Source organism: Ctenopharyngodon idella, chromosome 11 (assembly GCF_019924925.1).
Source record: "Ctenopharyngodon idella isolate HZGC_01 chromosome 11, HZGC01, whole genome shotgun sequence".
Taxonomy (NCBI): Eukaryota; Metazoa; Chordata; class Actinopteri; order Cypriniformes; family Xenocyprididae; genus Ctenopharyngodon; species Ctenopharyngodon idella.
Genome location: NC_067230.1, coordinates 415,207 through 438,769, shown reverse-complemented (window position 1 = coordinate 438,769; position 23,563 = coordinate 415,207). Strand labels below are relative to the sequence as shown.

General features: G+C 41.6%; 1 protein-coding gene and 1 long non-coding RNA gene across 2 annotated transcripts in view; one reads left to right on the top strand and one right to left on the bottom strand.

Moving 5' to 3' along the window:
• gdf11 (growth differentiation factor 11) overlaps nucleotides 1–23,563 on the top strand; it is an 82,256-nt gene that overhangs the window by 23,607 nt on the left and 35,086 nt on the right. The window lies entirely within an intron of this gene.
• Nucleotides 3,929–12,076, bottom strand: LOC127522730 (uncharacterized). Its single transcript, XR_007932664.1, has 8 exons — nucleotides 11,853–12,076; nucleotides 8,111–10,902; nucleotides 7,705–7,751; nucleotides 7,304–7,340; nucleotides 7,155–7,189; nucleotides 6,741–6,891; nucleotides 6,283–6,572; nucleotides 3,929–5,087 (listed from the first exon to the last, which is right to left on the bottom strand). It is a non-coding gene; the product is annotated as an uncharacterized LOC127522730 (long non-coding RNA).

Genomic DNA, 23,563 nt, shown 5'->3' with positions numbered 1-23,563 from the left:
CAGGGAACACCTTGTGCTTGGTAAGCCAAGGCGATTGCATCCACTATCCAGTGGGCCATCCTCTGCTTGGAGACAGCCTTTCCCCTCTGCTGGCCTCCGTAACAGACAAGAGCTAGTTTGAGGTCCTGATGCTTTGAGTTCTGTCAGTGTCAGCCTCTTCAGGCGGCTCAGTGCAAGACGTACTGCTAGCAACTCGAGGCAGTTGATGTGCCAATGCAGTTGGGGGCCCGTCCATACCCCTGACACTGCATGCCTGTTGTACATGGCACCCGATGCAGAGGCATCCGTGAACAACATAGCATGCCTGGACACCTGTTCTAGGGGCACTCTTGCCCGACGAAACAAAGGGTCCGACCACGGGCTGAAGGCTTGGCGGCACACTGGAGTGATTGCCACTCGGTGCGTGCCGCGTTGCCACGCCCATCTTGGGACTCGGCTGTGAAGCCAGTGCTGGAGCAGTCTCATATGAAGCACACTTAGCGGTGTTACTGCCACTGCGGCTGCCATATGACCCAGAAGCCTCTGAAAAAGTTTCAGTGGGACCTCCGTCCTGCCCTTGAACATATTCAAGCAGTTCAGAAGGGACTGAGCTCATTCTTCCTTGAGACGTGCTGTCTGTTTGACCGAATTCAACTCCATACCGAGAAAAGAGATCCTCTGCACAGGGGAGAGTATGCTCTTCTCCCAGTTGACCTGAAGGCCCAACTGGCTGAGGTGGCTGAGCACCAGGTCCCTGTGTTCGCATAACTGATCCTGAGATTGAGCTAGTATAAGCCAGTCGTCGAGATAGTTGAGTATGCTCTCTCATGGTAACAAGGGCTCCCTCCATGACTTTCATGAAGACACAGGAGACAGCCCGAAGGGCAGGACCATGTACTGATATGCCTGACCCTCGAACGCAAAACGCAGGAACAGCCTGTGTTGAGGGAGAATCGAGACATGAAAGTATGCATCCTTCAGGTTGATCGCTGCAAACCAATCTCGGGGACGGATGCACTCGAAAATGCTTGTGAAGGCTCCGATTCAAAACTCACAGGTCCAAGATCGGTCGTAACCCACCGCTTTTCTTGGGTACAATGAAGTAGGTGCTGTAAAACTCCCTCCTCATATAGGCTGTAGGGACCGGCTCTAACGCATCCTTCACTAGTAGGACTGCGATCTCTGCTCGTAAGACATGGGCATCGACAGGCTTCACTGCAGTGAGCTGGACACCCGTGAACTTGGGGGGATGCTGGGGCGAACTGAATCGCATAGCCAGCAATATGGACTGGGGAGTGCTAGCAGGCTCGCAGAGACCGTGCAAGCGGGACCAAGGAGACCACAGGCATACCCACAGTGAGGCAGCAAAGTGGAACACAGAGACGCAGCCCGCAGCAGGATCGAGTGTGTTGTGCAACACTTACCTGGTTCCACGCTTGGGCAGGGGCCACGTGAGGAGGCTTGGTTGCGTACTCGAACTGTGCGCTGCTGCCCGCTGGTGATAAAATAGGAGGATGAGCGTGGTGAAGTTTCTGGCCTCCCACTGCTCTCCGTGCCCTCTTTGAACCCAGAAATAGAGGAACTGCTCTTTTTTTTTCTTAGTTTTTTTTTTAGAATTTTGGTACCACTGTAACTCCAGTGCAGAACAGAATTTTGACTCAAAGGATTCTCTGCCTGGCCCTCCTCCTTCGGGGGAGAGCAGACCCACCTATCTCCGGGTCGCCCGTCTCAAGGGGTGATATTTCACCGACCACTTAAACAGCAGCAAAGACGGGTGGCGTTGTCTTCCTGCGATGGACAGTTTTTTTTTTTTTTTTTTTTTTTCAGGGGACGACACAGGTTGGTTCCCTGAAGGAGAAGCCCTCAGTCCTCAAGTCACGCAAGCTATTTCACCAAAGTAGACTTCTCCTGGTGGCCACCAGGGAGGGTGCTACAATGGAGAATAGGCAAGGGGACCGCACACCTAGAGTTCAGAGCAAGCGCTGAGTTGCCATGACAACCCGCGCTCCAGCCCGGCAGCTCGACGGCACACAACACGCAGAGGCGTGAGAGGTCTGTCTGGGGCTAATTTAGATTTCCAAATAAGAAGTTAACATTTGTGTGACCATGTTGATCTGTCACCTTCAGGTATCCTACAGCAGCAATAACTTTGACTGAATTCTTTGAGAGAATTTTTTTATTTTTTTCTACTCTACCTCCATGTTCTCTGGCAAACTGTTGTTGCATCACAGAATGTAGTTTTAAGAGTTTTTTAGGTGAGAATGTATTTGTTTAGACCTCAAATATGCAACTTATAAGCCTATTTGAAAATTTGTTTAGGTGTTTTTGCAGATGTGAGCTCCAGGACATCAGTGGCCATTCAGCACTCATGTACCCACCCAGAACAGCTTTATCTCGGCCAGTCCTTTGGGAATTTGCCGCTGGCTCTTATGTTGGTAGTGGTTAACTAGGTGAAAACGGCAGTGGTGATGGTGCCGGTGTGTATGGCTTGCCGTCCGCTGTCTGTTGTACTTGCTCGTTTATTTGTTTTAATATGTTACAAAATGTTTACAAAATGTTTCACCACTTTTAACATATGATCGTCAAACATTGTTTGACATTAAAGTCATCACTGAAGAGTTACTCCGAGTATCCAGTGTGGTACACAGTTTGCTTCTCCTCTGGTGACTATACCGGACTATCTGTGCTGTCTGCCTTGTCCTTTGCCGGGAAGGAAGCGCCGTAAAAGGCGGGGAAGGTGGCAGGACACGGCCGCTTCGTTGTGGGGTGCTCGCTAGAACCACTGTATGCGTGGAATACACCGATCGTCGGGGATCTGCTGGATCAACTTCCAAAGAGTCACTCGTCCTGTCTGCACCGAGGCGGCGTCAACGCCAGGTCAGTGACAAACAAGACGGTTATCCTCAATGACTTTTTTACTTCACGCAGTCTAGACTTCTTGTTTATAACGGAAACTTGGCTTACTCCAGGGGACTTGAGCCCGTTTTCCCAATTGGTACCATCTGATTGCACTTTTTTAAACTCTACACGCTCAGTACGTTGTGGAGGAGGACTGGCTTCTATTTTTAAAGGGCATAATGCAGGTTAGAGCTTCAGTGATTCAATGTATAGAAAAATAATGTAGGAACTAGATTTTCTTTAAAATACACATATAAATACGCTACTTAGGCTTCTGAAGTCGTTTTTTGAGAAAATATTACTTCCGCATCTTAAAAATGCCAAATCGGAAGCGTGGTCAATATAAACAATAGGAAAACAATGGATCGCAATGACAAATCGGACACTGAGGAAATTGTAAATGTTTATTCACACTCGTGTGACAGACCACAGCCATACAATTAGCCTGCTGTGCGGCCAAGAGAGCAGCGACAGGCCAGGATTAGACAGAACAACGGTCAGAGGAGACGAATTGAGCAGTGGTGTGAGGAGAAGCAGTGGAGAACAGGGCAGGAGACCAGTTAGCTTGTAGATATATACACGTTAGCTAACGGTATGTAACACTGTGCTCAGATCACAGTATTGTACAGATTATTATCATGTATCAGGCAATAGCAAAGCTAGTATTGGTCATCTAGGAGTATTGATTACTAATAACACAAACACTGTAAAATGTAACAAGTTGACTTTACTTAGTAAAAAAAAGTGAGGAAACCGATTGCCTTAAAATTTCCAAGTCAAGTCAAGTCAAGTCACCTTTATTTATATAGCGCTTTTTACAATGTAGATTGTGTCAAAGCAGCTTTACATTGATAACTGGTACATTATTTGGCTGCACAGCAGCTCTTAAAAGAATAGTGTCAATGCAGGCAGATCAAAGCACTGTTGAATATCAAATGTCAAGTCAAATGTCAAGTGTCCCCAACTAAGCAAGCCAAAGGCGACAGCGGCAAGGAACCCAAACTCCATCAGGTGACATCAGGTGGCAGACAAGTGGCAAATAGGTGTTTAAATGGAGAAAAAAACCTTGGGAGAAACCAGGCTAGTAGTGTATTAAACCAGTAAAGTAGTGTATTAATTTTTAGTTGTCATAACTTAATTCAGTTAAGTAAAGAGAACTTGTTGGTTAAGTTCTGTTAACTCAAAATCATTAGTTGGGTTAACTTATTACTAGTGTTCACATTACTAGGAAAATCTTAGGAAACCGATTGCCTTAAAATTTTCAAGTAAGCTGAACTAAAAAATATAAGTTAAGACAAAAAGCAACAACAGATCTTAGGCAAAACATTATTTATTGCTCATCAATTTTCTTCAGACACTACAATGTACCAAACAATGCCATTCTGGCACCCCTAAATTCTAAACATTTTTCATTAATGTAACAATATGGATTACAAATCATGACTGATGAATAAACCAATAATACTAACAGTCTTTTGACAAGAAACTGAATAGCTGACCATGAAACAAAAATCAATGTTAGCTTAATTTTGACAAAAACTTTGGCAGGTGACAATTTAACACTTTAATTAAAAAGAATGTTGACTTTAGTGCAACCACAAGATTAAAGAGATAGTTCACAAAAAAAAAAAAAAAAATGAAATTCTCTCATCATTTAGTCACCCTCATGATGTCACAAACCCATAAGACTTTGGTTAGACTTTGAAACATAAATGAAGATATTTTTAATGAAATCTGAGAGGTTTCTGTCCCTCCAACTGAAAGTCCAGGTAACCAAAACTTAAAAGATCCAAAAAGTTTTCCAGCCTGTTTTCTTTAAAAATATCTAAATTTGTGTTTGAAAGACTAACCAAAGTCAAACAACATGAGAGTGAAAAACTGATGACAGAATTTACATTTTTGGGTGAACTAAGCCTTTAACGATCTCAAACAACCTTTGCTTACATCAACAGAAGGGTTTTAAGTGAATGTAGTTTTGGTTTCAGAGAATTGTGTCCAAGGGAAAGAAAAACTCAAAATTTGACACATATCAGCCCAAAAATTAGCCACATGGCACCTGGAAGGTTTTCAAGTTCATCCATGACAATGGCTCAGTCTAGAATAATGCTGTGCATGAAGACTCCAAATGTAGTTCTTGTGGAGGAAGAATCCTGGCTGTCTTCTGTTATCACGGTCAGAATCCTCAAGAAGGGTGTGTCACAATCGCAGTCCTAATAAAAAGGGAACAGCAATATCACAATTCTGGTTACATTACAAATTAAAATCACAAATGTACATATTACAAAGTAACAGGTCTACATACAACTAACAGAGATTAATTATGGTTGTTAAAGGGTTAGTTCACCCAAAAATGAAAATTTCTGTCATTAATTACTCACCCTCATGTCGTTCCACACCTGTAAGACCTTCGTTCATCTTCGGAACACAAATTAAGATATTTTTGATGAAATTCGAGAGCTCTCTGACCCCTCCATAGACAGCAATTTAATTACCACTTCAAGGTCCAGAAAGGTAATAAAGACATCGTTAAAACAGTCATGTGACTGCAGTGGTTCAACCTTAATGGTATGAAGCGACAAGAATAATTTTTTGTGCGCAAAAATAATGACTTTATTCAACAATCTCTTCTCTTCCCTGTCAGTCTCCTACTCTGTTGACGTAGTAAACACAGTCCACAGCTTCCGTGTTCTACATCAGAATGCCGGCTCAGTATTGGCTGGCTCCTGCATCAGCATCACACACGCGTCATGCTGCTCACGTGAACAGCGTCAGCCAATACTGAGCCAGCATTCTGATGTAGAACCTGGAAGCACTGAACGTAAACAGCGTAGGAGAATGAAATGGAAGAAAAGAAACTGTTGAATAAAGTCATTATTTTTGTTTTGTTTTTGTGCACAAAAAGTATTCTTGCTGCTTTATAACATTAAGGTTGAACCACTGCAGTCGCATGGACTATTTTAACAATGTCTTTAGTACCTTTCTGGACCTTGAAAGTGATGATTATATTGCTGTCTATGGACGAGTCATATACCTCTCATATTTCATCAAAAATATCTTAATTTGTGTTCTGAAGATGAACGAAGGTCTTATGGGTGTGGAACGACATGAAGCTGAGTAATTAATGACAGAAACTTCATTTTTGGGTGAACTAACCCTTTAAAGTATTGTCTGGAAGATAGACAAAATAAAAATAAAAAAATAACTGTATAATGATGACAGAACTTGCATTTAACAAAATGCTGGACAAAAAAAAAAAAAAAAAAGAAAAGAAAAAAGAAATGAAACAAATGCAGAGTTTGAATGTCTGATCCAAGATAAGAGAGTTAAATGAAGCATATTGAATGCCTATATGTAATGTATGTGTGGGGAATCATAGTTTATAATGAAATATACAGAGAAAGTTACCTGTCAGTGTAACCCCTCTAGCCCAGATCCTACTGGCCCCGCTCTGCATGGGCCTCGAACCTGGGTCTCCGGCATGGGAGTCGGACGCTCTAACAAGGAGGCTATAGGCTGCAACCTTCAGTGTCAGTTGCTAGAGCATCTCTTGAGATCAGAGAAGTGAGGTTTACTCGCACAGCGACTACTAGCTGGCATCCGTTACACTAGCACTGTTTAAAAAAAAATCAGAGGTTTCTTCTCTAAGAATAAGAGGAAAGCCATGAAGAACTGTGCACTTAGCAGTGATGACAGTGCTGTGAAAAAAAAAAATAGACTGAAATATCAAATGAGCAAAAAAATCTAGTATAAAAAAAATCAGTGACATCAGTGCCCTGATAAATGTTACAACATTGAATGAAATATAAAATTGAGCTAATACAGTAACAGAATTTTGATTAAGAAAGAAGCATTGACAAGCTTACCATAGATTTAATTTGCGCAAGAAACTCTCTTTTCAACTGCCACTTTCTTTGTTGCACAAATTTCCAGAAATCAAGCTGCAAGTTGATAAAGCGCTGAGAAGAATTCTTGATTGAGGTTTCTGATTGTGATGTGATTGAACTCTGCATTGATCTGTGACAGGGAAAATAAAAGTTAAATGTATATTGGGTTCACAGTTAGTGTGTTCAAGGCATACTTGTTTATTTTGTATCAACATGTTTAGAATGATTTCATGTTAAATACCCCTTCAATTAATTAAATAACTTTAATGAAAACAAACAGTCAGTGTGAAGGCATAGAATTAAACTAGTTCTGGTGCAGCTTCCATGTTTTAAGCGACATTGCTACAGTAGTAGAGCTCTATTTTCAAAGGAAAAATACAGCAGGCTACTTACATTTCCAATGCATATCTCATTCCACAAAACAGATCCTGCAAATGAAGAAAAATAGCCTTATATTAATCTACACGTCTCGTTCCACAAAACAAGCTCTGAAAATTAAGAAAATAATTCTTACTATATAGATTTAAAAATTAATTACGAACCATTGTGTAGTCTTCAAACATTTTAATCTTAAGAAATCTAAAATAAAAAAAAATAAAAAAACAAACAAATTATAACATCCCTGTACAACACACCTAAACTAGCATCCAAATATAAATCAGTAGAGTAATTAGTAAAGTTTTCCCCAGTCTACATTGTACACATAATAAAAATATCTAAAACATAAAAAAACGTTCCTTTATTCAAAACATGCAGCCAAAGACCAGTAACTTGCAAACGCTAACTGCTAATTTCGATTAGCACAATCAAACACACTCAACAATTTCAATAATATAACATCACACCCTGTGTAAATTGTTTAATCCGATTATATTACATTATCGATTAATGTATATTAAACAATTCAGAAATTTTAAAATATGACAAACAAGCACCAACTCACCGTTCCATGTGCTTCTCCCCTCAGAATACGTTGCAAATTGACTCCACCTACAGGTAGAACGGCGCATGACCACTCAAAAAAAATTTCGTACTACTCTTTATTTTAAATAGTGGATAATTGAATCTATTGAGTTTAATATCTTTCAGTTCTAAAAAGTTGTCCTTACTTAGTTAAACTCAGTAAGGTCAACAAACTTACTCAAAATAAGTTAAAATCACTTAATTTTATTAGTAAGATCATCAGTTACATTTTAAAGTGAACTAATAAACTTAGATCAGGCATAGCCTATGTCACACTCGTTAATATCTGTCCACACTAATGTTACATGATATAAAGGTTTCTCATCACGACTGATTTGGTAGTTAGCAAATGTAAAAAAAAAAAAAAAAAAAAAAAAAAGACTTACGGTGCACAATTCACATTTTCGTCGAGCTGCATCTCTGATGGATCCATGACCATCATGTCTCCCGCCGGCGAACCACAGACAGCATAGTGTTATTGTATGGGTTTCATGTTATCCTTTATTCATTAATTCTGTGTTATGTTTATTCCGTGCCGATTCACTGATAGTGTGAGGATGTATGATGTCGTGAGTATGTAGTTGAGTGAACTTGAGTGTACATACATGGCATGAATGAAATTGAGTATTTACATTACCAGCACATAATTCAAAACTGTTTTGTGTGAGTGTGAGACTGTATGCATTTGTGTACATAATTTGCATTCACCAGTGTTGAAAATGATTCACGTAAAAATGGTGAAGAAGCATCACGTGTGTAAGTTTATTCATTTAATATCATCATTTACAGTAGTATTACAATGTTGAACTCCATCATATAGCCGGGATGATAATCCTCCGGTCTAAAGTGAACGCGTTTTTCGAAGCAGATGTAGAAGTGAAAGTCCCGTCTCTTCACCTGCACAAAACACACCCCGGCACGGAAGATAGCACCATCCTTTTTCTTGTTAGTAAACCTCTGGACTCGATGTCCTGACAGGCTGGAGTTTGTGCAACCTCCACAAACACAATAATTCGCCATGACAATGATAAATTAAAATACAAAAACTACCGAAAACACACTGATTCACGACCGCTGTTACTGAATACCAACCTGCACTGAGTCAACAAAGAGCTCGGTGACTGACTTCCTCTCGTGACGTAAAATGACGCAACGTTGAAAAAAAAAAAGCGTTTTTTACAGAGACCGTCGCTTTATCTACCAAATTTGTGCCCTTATGTCCTGCAAAGCATTTTTAAATCCTGCAGTACCTTTTTATATTGTATTTTCGTACAAGGTTATATATTCATCTTGAGAAAAAAAAATTAATCTGCAATATGCACTTTAAACAGAACTGTTGTTGTTGGATGTTAACGACTGATGTCTATTCTAGTTTTGAACTTCAGTTATTTGTTTTGGAATTGGATAATCCAATGGCGATTTCAGTCATCTATCGTCCACCTAAACCTCGCAAAGACTTTAATAATGAGTTTTCAGACTTTTTAGGGAGCATTATCCCCAATTTTGATAGACTTTTAATTCTGGGGGATTTTAATATACATGTGTGTTGCCCAGCTAATATATTAGCCAAAGAATTTCTGAGCCTTATTGACTCTTTTGATTTGATACAGCTTGTGAATTTTCCCACTCATGTCCATGGTCACACTCTTGATCTAGTGCTTTCACATGGCCTATCAGTCTGTGATGTTGCAATAGATGACCATGTTATTTCTGATCACAAGCCCGTTACATTTAGAGTCCCCATCAGCTTTAATATTACAAGACCTACTAAGGCTGTTCGATGGTCTCGTATGATCACGCCAACTACCTGTTCTGAGTTTTCAGCTGCTTTTAAGGAGGTGTCTCAATCTTCTGATTTACTTTGTGATAATTGGAGTGGTGTGGATTGTCTTAATCATTTCAACATTATCTCTGCAAATATTTTAAACTCCTTGGCTCCCATAAAAGCCAACCGACATAAACCAAAATCTGAGCCCTGGCTAATGATACTCGTGCTCTTCAACAGGTCTGTAGAAGGGCCGAAAGAAGATGGAAAAAAGATAAGCTGCAAGTATCATATGAAATACTAAGGGACAATCTGATACAATATCAGAAAGCGGTTAAAACATCAAAGTTTAAGTACTTCTCAGATCTGATTGAAAAGAATCATCACAATCCACGAGCACTTTTTTCCACTATTAATGCTGCTGTTAACTCCTCAGTTGGTCTCTTCCCTACAGAGACTCTAGCCATGTGTGACAAATTTCTTAATTTTTTTGTGGACAAGATAAGAGATATCAGGCTAAATATCCCCTTTTCTTGACATGATCCTTCTGTTCCCCCATCCTGTACCAGCATCCCGAGTCTGTTTGAGCCTGTAACTCTGCTGGCTTTACAAGATATTGTAAGCCAGCTTAAACTTTCTGGATCCCCCATGATGTTCTTCCCCCACGATTTTTTAAACAAGTCTTTGAGGTGATTGGGCCTACTGTTTTAAAGATTATGAACTGCTGTCTCGAAACAGCTATGGTTCCAGATGATATGAAGCCATTGTCTATCCACTTCTCAAAAAGCCTAATTTAGACCTGACAATGCTGACTAATTTTAGGCCAGTTTCAAATCTTTCTTTTATGTCAAAAATTTTAGAAAAAATAGCGTTTCACCAACTGGAGAGCTTTCTGTTTAATAACAATATTTTTGAAGTGTTCCAATCAAGTTTTAAGAAAAACATTCCACAGAAACAGCACTGGTTAAAGTTCTAAACGACATTTTACTGACTCTCGACTCTGGCAAATCTGCTGTGTTAGTGCTGTTAGACTTGAGTGCGGCATTCGATACTATTGACCATTCTGTTCTGCTCTCTCGTTTGGAGCACTGGGTGGGCGTTCAGGGAAATGCCCTTAAATGGTTTCAATCCTATTTTAATAACAGAAGGTTCTCTGTCGGTATTGGAGAATTTACTTCGTATGCTGCTCCTCTTATGTGTGGTGTCCCCCAAGGTTCCATTCTCGCACCGATTTTATTTTCCTTGTATATGCTTCCCCTGGGGTCAATTTTTAAGAAACACGGTATCTCCTTCCACTGTTACGCTGATGATACCCAAATTTATCTGCCCCTGGGATCTGATCATTTGGGTTGGGATACTTTGGTGGGTTGTCAAGCAGATGTTAAGGCCTGGATGTCCTTAAATTTTCTTCGCCTCAATGAAAGCAAAACAGAGATTATAGTCTTTGAATCTTCGGAAGCTGCTACCTCCCCTTGTCTAAATTTTGGTAATTTGTCTTCATGTGTGAAACCACTAGTGAAGAACTTGGGTGTGTATTTTGATAATGGTCTAAAATTTGACAAACAGATTAATACGGTAGTCAAAACCAGTTTTTTCCATCTTAGAGTCTTAGATAAAGTAAAACCGTTTCTTTCTTTTAAGGACTTTGAAAGGGTCATCCATGCTTTTATTTCAACAATCCTTGATAATTGTAATTCCCTATACATGGGTATTAACCAAGCATCTCTTAACCGTCTCTAAATGGTACAAAACGCTGCTGCTAGGCTACTTGCTGGTGTGCGTAAACGAGAGCACATTGATATCTTTGCATTGGCTCCCAATTCGTTACAGAATTGTTTTTAAAGTTTTGCTGCTGGTTTTTAAAGCTCTGAATGGTCTAGCTCCGGTATATATTACTGATTTACTATCTGATCATAATCCTGGAAGGTCTCTTAGGTCTTCCAACCAGAGACAGTTAAACGTTCCTCGCGCTAGACTGAAATCAAGAAGAGACAGAGCCTTTGTTGTTGCTGTTGCTGCACCAGAACTCTGGAATAGTCTACCTGTTTTTATTAGAACTGCCTCTACACTACATGAGTTTAAAACAAAACTCAAAACCCATCTTTTTTCTTTGGCTTTTAATTGTCATTGATGTGTGCTGTATCTGGTTTGTTTTGCGCTGTAATTTATGGTGTACAGGGTGTTAGTTTGTTACACTGTACCCTGGTCAACAATTGTTTTTATTAGTGCTATATAAATAAATCTGAGTTGAGCGAGAGTTGAGTTAAATGTTTTTTAAGTTTTTTTAACTTCATATTTTTATTTAATTTAAATCCTGTACTAACTAAAGCATGGCTTTTGTACTTTTTAATCCCAGCTCTCACCTGTTTGGTAAGTTCCCTCAATGGTAACCTCCCTTGTATAGTAACAGGTGCAATCCAAAGGGGTCATACAAGCCATTCATGGTAGATAAGACTCCACTCCGAGTGAAAGGCTTATCATCATCTGAAAAATGAAACATTAAAGAGTCTGTGACAACATTCCATGACATACTAAGACTACAGTGGGTACGGAAAGTATTCAGAAAGTATATATGTTATATTGCAGCCATTTGCTAAAATCATTTAAGTTCAATTTTTTTTCCTCATTAATGTACACACAGCACCCCATATTGACAGAAAAACACAGAATTGTTGACATTTTTGCAGATTTATTAAAAAAGAAAAACTGAATATCACATGGTCCTAAGTATTCAGACCCTTTGCTCAGTATTTAGTAGAAGCACCCTTTTGATCTAATACAGCCATGAGTCTTTTTGGGAAAGATGCAACAAGTTTTTCACACCTGGATTTGAGGATCCTCTGCCATTCCTCCTTGCAGATCCTCTCCAGTTCTGTCAGGTTGGATGGTAAACGTTGGTGGACAGCCATTTTTAGGTCTCTCCAGAGATGCTCAATTGGGTTTAAGTCAGGGCTCTGGCTGGGCCATTCAAGAACAGTCACGGAGTTGTTGTGAAGCCACTCCTTCGTTATTTTAGCTGTGTGCTTAGGGTCATTGTCTTGTTGGAAGGTAAACCTTCGGCCCAGTCTGAGGTCCTGAGCACTCTGGAGAAGGTTTTCGTCCAGGATATCCCTGTACTTGGCCGCATTCATCTTTCCCTCGATTGCTACCAGTCGTCCTGTCCCTGCAGCTGAAAAACACCCCCACAGCATGATGCTGCCACCACCATGGTTCACTGTTGGGACTGTATTGGACAGGTGATGAGCAGTGCCTGGTTTTCTCCACACATACCGCTTAGAATTAAGGTCAAAAAGTTCTATCTTGGTCTCATCAGGCCAGAGAATCTTATTTCTCACCATCTTGGAGTCCTCCATGTAGGCTTTCATGTGTCTTGCACTGAGGAGAGGCTTCCGTCGGGCCACTCTGCCATAAAGCCCCAACTGGTGGAGGGCTGCAGCGATGGTTGACTTTCTACAACTTTCTCCCATCTCCCGACTGCATCTCTGGAGTTCAGCCACAGTGATCTTTGGGTTCTTCTTTACCTCTCTCACCAAGGCTCTTCTCCCCCGATAGCTCAGTTTGGCCGGACGGCCAGCTCTAGGAAGGGTTCTGGTCGTCCCAAACGTCTTCCATTTAAGGAATAATGAGGCCACTGTGCTCTTAGGAACCTTAAGTGCAGCAGAATTTTTTTTGTAACCTTGGCCAGATCTGTGCCTTGCCACAATTCTGTCTCTGAGCTCTTCAGGCAGTTCCTTTGACCTCATGATTCTCATTTGCTCTGACATGCACTGTGAGCTTTAAGGTCTTATATAGACAGGTGTGTGGCTTTCTTAATCAAGTCCAATCAGTATAATCAAACACAGCTGGACTCAAATGAAGGTGTTGAACCATCTCAAGGATGATCAGAAGAAATGGACAGCACCTGAGTTAAATATATGAGTGTCACAGCAAAGGGTCTGAATACTTAGGACCATGTGATATTTCAGTTTTTCTTTTTTAATAAATCTGCAAAAATGTCAACAATTCTGTGTTTTTCTGTCAATATGGGGTGCTGTGTGTACATTAATGAGAGAGAAAAAATGAACTTAAATGATTTTAGCAAATGGCTGCAATATAACAAAGAGTGAAAAATTTAAGGGGGTCTGAATACTTTCCGTACCCACTGTATATAAAAAATGTAGAAAATGTTCTATGATGTAGAAAAGTTCCAGATCTTTGAAGAGATAGTTCACCCTAAAATGAAAATTAAGTCATCATTTAGTCACCCTGGTGTTGTTCTAATGCTGTATGCCCTTCTTTCTTTTATGGACCACAAAAGGAAAATTTTTTAAAAATGTCCCACAAGCACTCATCAATATAATGGCTATACGTGCCATATTTTGCAAGCGTTTTGGAGGTATGATAAGGTTTGGTGAAAAACAAAAAGAAATTTAATGAATTATTTAACGAAATTCTTGACCTTGGCCACTGGTCTTCTCTGCATGACTGCACAATAAGCATATTCGTGAGACTCTATTAGTACCACAGTTCACCCCGTCTCGCCCAGAAAAAGCACACAAGTTGTGAGGAATCAAGATGAACAGAAATGCAACATGCAATACAATTCATGTACCTTCTTCTCTGAGGTGAATATATCCATTGTATTCATTGTAACAGGAAGTTATCATGTTCTCATCTGTCAACTGTCATTCTGACTGTCATCAGACAAATGGGGTTCCGGTGCGGTGATATTTGACTTAGTGAAGAAAGTACACAAATACTTTTTTGGGATTTCTAGCAATTGTATAATAATGTATAGCAATTGTAAAACTTAATTTTCATTTTAGGGTGAACTATCCCTTTAATGCCCTCAGCACAATCCTCCAAAGCAAAGGCTTCAATCATATATGGGCAGTTAGAGATAATCTTGTGCAGTTTGAGATTAGACACTGCAAGCATCTTGTGTACAAGGTTGATCACCTCTGCCTTCTGGGAAAACTAGGTTGCTGCTGGAAAAGGTGTTAGTGAGGCCAGCAGGTGGTGCTCACCCTGTGGTCTGTGTGGGTCCTAACATCCCAGTATATTGATGGGGACACTTTACTGTCAAAAAGCACCGTCCTTCGGATGAGACGTTAAACCGAGGTCCTGACTCTCTGTGGTCGTTAAAAATCCCAGGATGTCCTTCGGAAAGAGTAGGGGTGTAACCCCGACATCCTGGCCACATTTGCCCATTGGCCTCTGTCCATCATGGCCTCCTAATCATCCCCATATACTGATTGGCTTTATCACTCTGTCTCCCTTCCACCAATAAGCTGGTGTGTGGTGGGCGTTCTGGCGCAATATGGCTGCCGTCACATCGTCCAGGTGGATGCTGCACATTGGTGGTGGTTGAGGAGATTCCCCCTTCCATATGTAAAGCGCCTTGACTACCCAGAAAAGGGCTATATAAATGTACGGAATTATTATTAATTATTAATGGTGCTTGCCAAAGGCAAAGCATCATTATTGTTCTCCTGCATACTTATTATTAATGGTGCTTGCCAAAGGCAAAGCATCATTATTGTTCTCCTGCATACTTATTCTTCTTCTTCTTCCACTCAAATTTCTGCGCGCTACTCCTCCCGCAGCTTTTGTCATAGACCCACGAATGAGGTGTCAAATCGACCGGCTCATTGAGGAGAGGTGCACTATGACTTTTCTAAGCGATCGGGTGTACGATGTTCGTCCGGCCGGCGAAAAATTGGGCGAAAAATCCCATAGACTTAACATTGCGACGAACTTTGACGAGTCATAGCTCCTAACGAGGATTTCGTAGAAACATGTGGGTTACCACGTTTGAAGAGGTTTGCAGGCTCTGTCAGACCATACCTCAAAATGGGGTGTAAGTTGTACCCCTGGGTCGCAAGAGCTGCCCAAAGTTGCCCCATAGACTTACTATGGTGAAGCCGTGCCCATGAAACAGTGTGTTTTTCCTACTATGGGAAATTACATAGGGATTTTGTATTGAACATAGCTCTGGATCACAGTGTCATAGAGACAAGGGGGTGGGCTCATTTTACTGAGGCAACCAATCAGTCTCTCAGGATCATTGTGAAGCTATCAAGCCACGCCCTAGCAACCATATAGAGCACCATAGCAACAAGTTCCATAGACTTCCATTGAAAAAGATCAAAGATCCAATATCTTTGGATAGAAGTGTCATAGGAACATGAGGGTGGGCTCATTTGACCCAGGGCAGCAAACGGCCAATCACGAATCACCTTCAACACGTCATAGCCACACCCTAGCAACCATTAAGAGCTACCTAGCAACCTAAATCCAAAGAGGGATATCTTAACATCTGAAAGACATAGAAGCATGGGGGTTGGTTTATATTGGCAAGCAGCCTTTGGAGTATCATCATTGGTAGCTTCCAAGCCACTCCCTAGCAACCAAACAGAGTACCCTAGCAACCGTTTTGCAAGATCTATATCTCTGCATCAGAACATCGTACAGACATGGGGGTTGGTTTATATTGGCAAGCAGCCTTTGGAGTATCATCATTGGTAGCTGCCAAGCCACTCCCTAGCAACCAAACAGAGTACCCTAGCAACCTTTTTGCAAGATCTGTATCTCTGCATCAGAACATCGTAGAGACATGGAGGTTGGTTTATATTGGCAAGCAGCCTTTGAAGTATCATCATTGGTAGCTGCCAAGCCACTCCCTAGCAACCAAACAGAGTACCCTTGCAACCGTTTTGCAAGACCTATATCTCTGCATCAGAACATCGTAGAGACAAGGGGGTTGGCTCTTTCGACTCATGCTAGCAAACTGGACTTCCAACATGTTAAACATGCTAGCAGTGAATAGCTACATGCTAATGGTGATTAGCTAAGTGCTAAAGTGGGCTAAGAACATGCTAAGAACTCTATAAAAACACCATAGTAACCATCTGTGACAACTACCAACCACCTAGTAACATCATAGCAACCACCCAGGTTACCAGAGCAACTGCCTAGCAACCACCATAACACCCTAGCAACCGCCTAGCAACACCGTAGCAACTGCCCCAAGTACCTTAGCAACTGCCTAGCAACACCCTAGCAACCACCCAGGTTACCATAGCAACCCCCTAGCAACCACCCAGAACACCCTAGCAACCGCCTAGCAACACCTTAGCAACTGCCCCAAATACCTTAGCAACTGCCTAGCAACAGCCTAGCAACCACCCAGGTTACCATAGCAACCGCCTAGCAACCACCCAGAACACCCTAGCAACCGCCTAGCAACACCTTAGCAACCACCCCAAGTACCTTAGCAACTGCCTAGCAACCGCCTAGCAACCACTCAGGTTACCATAGCAACTGCCTAGCAACCACCCCGAACACCCTAGCAACCGCCTAGCAACACCTTAGCAACCACCCAGGTTACCATAGCAACCGCCTAGCAACCACCCAGAACACCTTAGCATTTGCCCAGAAACACCCTAGCAACCGAGTGCCGAGTTTTGCCACTGCAAGCACCATTCACATTTTCTTCAGGAAATGTACATTCTAGTTAATGGTGCTTGCCTCTGGCAAAGCATCATTATTGTTCTCCTGCATACTTATTATTAATGGTGCTTGCCTCTGGCAAAGCATCATTATTGTTCTCCTGCATACTTATTATTAATGGTGCTTGCCAAAGGCAAAGCATCATTATTGTTCTCCTGCATACTTATTATTATTATTATTAATGGTGTTTGCCAAAGGCAAAGCATCATTATTGTTCTCCTGCATACTTCTTCTTCTTCTTCCACTCAAATTTCTGCGCGCTACTCCTCCCGCAGCTTTTGTCATAGACCCATGAATGAGGTGTCAAATTGACCGGCTCATTGAGGAGAGGTGTGCTATGACTTTTATAAGCGATTGGGTGTACGATGTTCGCCCGGCAGGCGAAAAAGTAGCCGAAAAATCCCATTGACTTAACATTGCGACGAACTTTGACGAGTCATAGCTCCTGACGAGAATTTCGTAGAAACATGTGGGTTACCACGTTTGAAGAGGCTGACAGTCTCTGTCAGACCATACCTCAAAATGGGGTGTAAGTTGTACCCCTGGGGAGCAAGAACTGCCCAAAGTTGCCCCATAGACTTACTATGGTGAAGCCGTGCCCATGAAACAGTGTGTTTTTCCTACTATGGTAAATTACATAGGGATTTTGTATTGAACATAACTCTGGATCACAGTGTCATAGAGACAAGGGGGTGGGCTCATTTCACTCAGGCAACCAATCAGTCTCTCAGGATCACTGTGAAGCTATCAAGCCACGCCCTAGCAACCATATAGAGCACCATAGCAACAAGTTCCACAGACTTCCATTGAAAAAGATCAAAGGAATATCTTTGGATGGAAGTGTCATAGAAACATGAGGGTGGGCTCATTTAACTCGGGGCAGCATACGGCCTGTCACGAATCACCTTCAAGACTTCATAGCCACGCCCTAGCAACCATTTAGAGCACCCTAGCAACCCAAAGCATAGAGGGATATCTTCAAATCTGAATATCATAGAGGCATGGTGGTTGGTTTATATCATTCATACTAGCAAGCAGTTTTGGAGTATCATCATTGGCAGCTGCTAAGCCACTCCCTAGCAACCAAATAGAGTACCCTAGCAACCATTTTGCAAGGCCTATTTCTCTGTATCAGAACATCGTAGAGACATGGCGGTTGGTTCTTTTTGACTCATGCTAGCAAACTGGACTTGCAACATGCTACACAAATGCTAGCAGTGAATAGCTACATGCTAATAGCAATTAGCTTAGGTTTTATACATGACACAAACAAGTAAAAATGTGTTAGCTTCATGCTAGTAGCATACTAATTGAGTTAGCATCATGTTAGTAGCATGCTAATCATGTTAGCATCATGCTAGCAAACATGCTAATCATGTTAGCATCTTGCCAAAATCACATTAGCAACATGTTAATCGTGTTAACATCATGCTAATAATGTTAGCATCTTGTTAAAAACATGCTAGCAACATGTTAATCATGTTAGTATCTTGTTAAAAACATGTTAGCAACATGGTAATCATGCTAGCAACATGCTAATCATGTTAGCATCTTGCTAAAAACATGCTAACAACATGCTAATTATGTTAGCATCATGCTAATCAAGAGTGCCGAGTTTTGCCACTGCAAGCACCATTCACATTTTCTTCAGGAAATGTACATTCTAGTTATTCTTCTTCTTCTGGACAAAATTTCGGCGCGTAACTCGTCCCGCAGCTTTCGTCCTAGACCCACGAATGAGGTGTCAAATCGTGCAGATTATTGAGGAATGGTGTGCTATGACTATGAGTATCATCATACTAATTGAGTTAGCATCATGCTAGGAGCATGCTAATCATGTTAGCATCATGCTAGCAAACATGCTAATCATGTTAGCATCTTGCCAAAATCACGTTAGCAACATGCTAATTGTGTTAGCATCATGCTAGCAACATGCTAATCGTGTTAGCATCATGCTAGCAACATGCTAATCGTGTTAGCATCATGCTAGCAACATGCTAATCGTGTTACCATCATGCTAGCAACATGCTAATAATGTTAGCATCTTGTTAAAAACATGGTAGCAACATGTTAATCATGTTAACATCTTGCTAAAAACATGTTAGCAACATGGTAATCATGCTAGCATCATGCTAGAGACTTGGGGCTGGGCTCTTTTGACTCGGCCAGCCAATAGGTAGTGACACAGCAACTTCATAGCCACGCCCTAGAAACCAATTACAGCACCCTAGCAACCGAGTGCCGAGTTTTGCCACTGCAAGCACCATTCACATTTTCTTCAGGAAATGTACATTCTAGTTCTTCTTCTTCTTCTTCCACTAAAATTTCTGCGCGCTACTCCTCCCGCAGCGTTTGTCATAGACCCATGAATGAGGTGTCAAATCGACCGGCTCATTGAGGAGAGGTGTGCTATGACTTTTATAAGCGATCGGGTGTACGATGTTCGCCCAGCGGGCGAAAAATCGGCTGAAAAATCCCATAGACTTAACATTGTGACAAATTTTGACGAGTCATAGCTCCTAACGAGGATTTCGTAGAAATATGTGGGTTACCACGTTTGAAGAGGCTGACAGTCTCTGTCAGACCGTACCTCAAAATGGGGTGTAAGTTGTACCCCTGGGGCGCAAGAGCTGCCTAAAGTTGCCCCATAGACATACTATGGTGAAGCCGTGCCCATGAACCAGGAAGTGACTGCATGTTGTTTTTCCTACTATGGGAAATTACATAGGGATTTTGTATTGAACATAACTCTGGATCACAGTGTCATAGAGACAAGGGGGTGGGCTCATTTTACTGAGGCAACCAATCAGTCTCTCAGGATCATTGTGAAGCTATCAAGCCACACCCTAGCAACCATATAGAGCACCATAGCAACAAGTTCCATAGACTTCCATTGAGAAAGATCAAAGGAATATCTTTGGATGGAAGTGTCATAGAAACATGAGGGTGGGCTCATTTAACTCGGGGCAGCATACGGCCAGTCACGAATCACCTTCAAGACTTCATAGCCACGCCCTAGCAACCATTTAGAGCACCCTAGCAACCCAAAGCATAGAGGGATATCTTCAAATCTGAATATCATAGAGGCATGGTGGTTGGTTTATATCATTCATACTAGCAAGCAGCTTTGGAGTATCATCATTGGCAGCTGCTAAGCCACTCCCTAGCAACCAAATAGAGTACCCTAGCAACCATTTTGCAAGGCCTATTTCTCTGTATCAGAACATCGTAGAGACATGGGGGTTGGTTTATATTGGCAAGCAGCCTTTGGAGTATCATCATTGGTAGCTGCCAAGCCACTCCCTAGCAACCAAATAGAGTACCCTAGCAACCGTTTTGCAAGGCCTATTTCTCTGTATCAGAACATCGTAGAGACATGGGGGTTGGTTTATATTGGCAAGCAGCCTTTGGAGTATCATCATTGGCAGCTGCCAAGCCACTCCCTAGCAACCAAACAGAGTACCCTAGCAACCGTTTTGAAAGACCTATATCTCTGCATCAGAACATCGTAGAGACATAGCGGTTGGTTCTTTTTGACTCATGCTAGCAAACTGGACTTGCAACATGCTACACATGCTAGCAGTGAATAGCTACGTGCTAATAGCAATTAGCTTAGGTTTTATACATGACACAAACAAGTAAAAATGTGTTAGCATCATGCTAGTAGCATACTAATTGAGTTAGCATCATGCTAGTAGCATGCTAATCATGTTAGCATCATGCTAGCAAACATGCTAATCATGTTAGCATCTTGCCAAAATCACATTAGCAAAATGCTAATTGTGTTAGCATCATGCTAGCAACATGCTAATCGTGTTACCATCATGCTACCAACATGCTAATAATGTTAGCATCTTAGTAAAAACATGCTAGCAACATGCTAATCATGTTAGCATCTTGCTAAAAACATGTTAGCAACATGGTAATCATGCTAGCATCATGCTAGCAACATGCTAATCTTGTTAGCATCTTAGTAAAAACATGCTAGCAACATGCTAATCATGTTAGCATCATGCTAATCAAAAGTGCCGAGTTTTGCCACTGCAAGCACCATTCACATTTTCTTCAGGAAATGTACATTCTAGTTAATGGTGCTTGCCTCTGGCAAAGCATCATTATTGTTCTCCTGCATACTTATTATTCTTCTTCTTCTTCTTCCACTCAAATTTCTGCGCGCTACTCCTCCCGCAGCTTTTGTCCTAGACCCATGAATGAGGTGTCAAATCGACCGGCTCATTGAGGAGAGGTGTGCTATGACTTTTATAAGCGATCGGGTGTACGATGTTCGCCCGGCGGACGAAAAAGTAGCCGAAAAATCCCATTGACTTAACATTGCGACGAACTTTGACGAGTCATAGCTCCTAACAAGAATTTCGTAGAAACATGTGAGTTACCACGTTTGAAGAGGCTGACAGTCTCTGTCAGACCATACATCAAAATGGGGTGTAAGTTGTACCCCTGGGGCGCAAGAGCTGCCCAAAGTTGCCCCATTGACTTACTATGGTGAAGCCGTGCCCATAAAACAGTGTGTTTTTCCTACTATGGTAAATTACATAGGTATTTTGTATTGAACATAACTCTGGATCACAGTGTCATAGAGACAAGGGGGTGGGCTCATTTTACTCAGGCAACCAATCAGTCTCTCAGGATCATTGTGAAGCTATCAAGCCACGCCCTAGCAACCATATAGAGCACCATAGCAACAAGTTCCATAGACTTCCATTGAAAAAGATCAAAGGAATATCTTTGGATGGAAGTGTCATAGAAACATGAGGGAGGGCTCATTTAACTCGGGGCAGCATACGGCCAGTCACGAATCACCTTCAAGACTTCATAGCCACGCCCTAGCAACCATTTAGAGCACCCTAGCAACCCAAAGCATAGAGGGATATCTTCAAATCTGAATATCATAGAGGCATGGTGGTTGGTTTATATCATTCATACTAGCAAGCAGCCTTTGGAGTATCATAATTGGCAGCTGCTAAGCCACTCCCTAGCAACCAAACAGAGTACCCTAGCAACCGTTTTGCAAGGCCTATTTCTCTGTATCAGAACATCGTAGAGACATGGCGGTTGGTTTATATTGGCAAACAGCCTTTGGAGTATCATCATTGGCAGCTGCCAAGCCACTCCCTAGCAACCAAACAGAGTACCCTAGCAACCGTTTTGAAAGACCTATATCTCTGCATCAGAACATCGTAGAGACATAGCGGTTGGTTCTTTTTGACTCATGCTAGCAAACTGGACTTGCAACATGCTACACATGCTAGCAGTGAATAGCTACGTGCTAATAGCAATTAGCTTAGGTTTTATACATGACACAAACAAGTAAAAATGTGTTAGCATCATGCTAGTAGCATACTAATTGAGTTAGCATTATGCTAGTAGCATGCTAATCATGTTAGCATCATGCTAGCAAACATGCTAATCATGTTAGCATCTTGCCAAAATCACATTAGCAACATGCTAATTGTGTTAGCATCATGCTAGCAACATGCTAATCGTGTTAGCATCATGCTAGCAACATGCTAATCGTGTTAGCATCATGCTAGCAAAATGCTTATTGTGTTAGCATCATGCTAGCAACATGCTAATCGTGTTACCATCATGCTAGCAACATGCTAATAATGTTAGCATCTTGTTAAAAACATGCTAGCAACATGTTAATCATGTTAGCATCTTGCTAAAAACATGTTAGCAACATGGTAATCATGCTAGCATCATACTAGTAACATGCTAATCATGTTAGCATCTTAGTAAAAACATGCTAGCAACATGCTAATCATGTTAGCATCATGCTAATCAAAAGTTCCGAGTTTTGCCACTGCAAGCACCATTCACATTTTCTTCAGGAAATGTACATTCTAGTTCTTCTTCTTCTTCTTCTTCTTCTTCTTCCGCTCAAATTTCTGCGCGCTACTCCTCCCGCAGCTTTTGTCATAGACCCATGAATGAGGTGTCAAATCGACCGGCTCATTGAGGAGAGGTATGCTATGACTTTTATAAGCGATCGGGTGTACGATGTTCGCCCGGCGGGCGAAAAATTGGCCGAAAAATCCCATAGACTGAACATTGCGACGAATTTTGACGAGCCATAGCTCCTAACGAGGATTTCGTAGAAACATGTGGGTTACCACGTTTGAAGAGGCTGACAGTCTCTGTCAGACCATACCTCAAAATGGGGTGTAAGTTGTACCCCTGGGACGCAAGAGCTGCCCAAATTGGCCCCATAGACTTACTATGGTGAAGTCGTGCCCATGAAACAGTGTGTTTTTCCTACTATGGGAAATTACATAGGGATTTTGTATTGAACATAACTCTGGATCACAGTGTCATAGAGACAAGGGGGTGGGCTCATTTTACTGAGGCAACCAATCAGTCTCTCAGGATCATTGTGAAGCTATCAAGCCACGCCCTAGCAACCATATAGAGCACCATAGCAACAAGTTCCATAGACTTCCATTGAAAAAGATCAAAGGAATATCTTTGGATGGAAGTGTCATAGAAACATGAGGGTGGGCTCATTTAACTCGGGGCAGCATACGGCCAGTCACAAATCACCTTCAAGGCTTCATAGCCACGC